The sequence below is a fragment of the Arachis duranensis genome, chromosome 2 (genome assembly GCF_000817695.3).
Source record: "Arachis duranensis cultivar V14167 chromosome 2, aradu.V14167.gnm2.J7QH, whole genome shotgun sequence".
Classification (NCBI taxonomy): domain Eukaryota; kingdom Viridiplantae; phylum Streptophyta; class Magnoliopsida; order Fabales; family Fabaceae; genus Arachis; species Arachis duranensis.
The window spans coordinates 56,946,203-56,947,425 of record NC_029773.3 but is presented as its reverse complement, the minus strand read 5'-3'; the positions used below and the strand labels follow the sequence as shown (position 1 = coordinate 56,947,425).

General features: G+C 47.1%; 1 protein-coding gene across 1 annotated transcript in view; it reads left to right on the top strand.

Moving 5' to 3' along the window:
* LOC110278193 (ankyrin repeat-containing protein ITN1-like) overlaps nt 1-1,223 on the top strand; it is a 3,162-nt gene that overhangs the window by 956 nt on the left and 983 nt on the right. The window lies entirely within an intron of this gene.

The following is a 1,223-nucleotide window of genomic DNA, read 5'->3' as shown; positions in this document are numbered from 1 at the left end:
TCTCCCTCTCCCTCCCTTCCCCCTCTCTCCCCTTTCTATCTTTTTCTCTCTCTCCCCCTCTCCCTCCCCCTTCCTTCTTCTCTCTCTTCCTCTCTCTCTTTCTCCCTTTTTTTCTCTCCCTCCTCTCTCTATCTCTCCTCCTCCCCTCTTTCTTCCTCTCTCTCTCTCTCCTTCTCCTCTTTCTCCCTCTCATCTCTCTCTCTCTCTCTTTTTTCTATCGCTCTCTCTCTCTTTCCTTTTCTCCCCTCTCCCTCTCTCTCCCCTCCCATCCCCCTTCTCTCTCTCTCCCTCCCTTCCCCTTCTCTCTCTCTCTTCATCTTTTCCCTCTTTCCCCTTTTGTTTCTCTACTCTGTGCCCTCTCTCCACCTCACCTCTCTCATCATCTTTCTCTCTCTCATTTTTTTCTTTTTTCTTTCTCTTTCCTATTCTTCTCTCTCCTTCCCTTATTTCTCTCTCCTTTTCTCTCTCTCTCATTCCCTTCTTTCTCTATCCTTTTCTCTCTCTTTTTTCTCCTTCCTCTCTCTCCTTATTTTCTTTCTCTCCTTCCCTTCTCTTTTTTTTCTCTCTCATCCTTTTCTTACTCTATATCCCTCTTCTCTTTCTCTTTCTCTTTTCTCCAAAATAAGAGAGAGAAGGAGGAGAGAGAGGAGGAGGAGGAGGAGAGAGAGGAAGAGAGGGAGAAAAAGAGCGCAAGAAAAGAGAGAAGGAGGAAGAGAGAGGGAGAAAAATTGAGAGAGACAGAGAGAAGGAGAGAGAGAAAGAGAGAGAGAAAGAGAAATAGGAGAGAGGGATAGGGGAGAGAGAAAAATGAGAGAAAGGGATAGAGAGGGAGAAAATGAGAGCGAAAAAAATGGGAGGGGAAGAAAGAGGGGCAGGGGAGAGAAAGAGAGAAGAGTGAGAGAAAGATGGAGATAGGGAGAGAGAGTGGAGGAGAGAGAAAAGGAAAAGGTGGAGAGAGAGTAAGAAAGACAAAGAGAGTGAGGGGGAGAAAGAAGGGGAACGAGAGAGAATAGGAAGAGAGAGGAGGGAGAGAGAGAGGGAGCAAAGAAGAGAAAAAGAGGAAGAGGGGAAGGAGAGCGAAAGAGAGAAAGAGAGAGAGAGAGGAGAGAGGGAGAGAGGACGGAAAGAGAGGGAAAGAAAGAGAGGGGGAAGAGAGAGAGGGGGAGAGGAAAGGAGAGAGAGAGAGTGGAAGAGGGATAGGGGAGAGAGAGAGAATAAGAGAA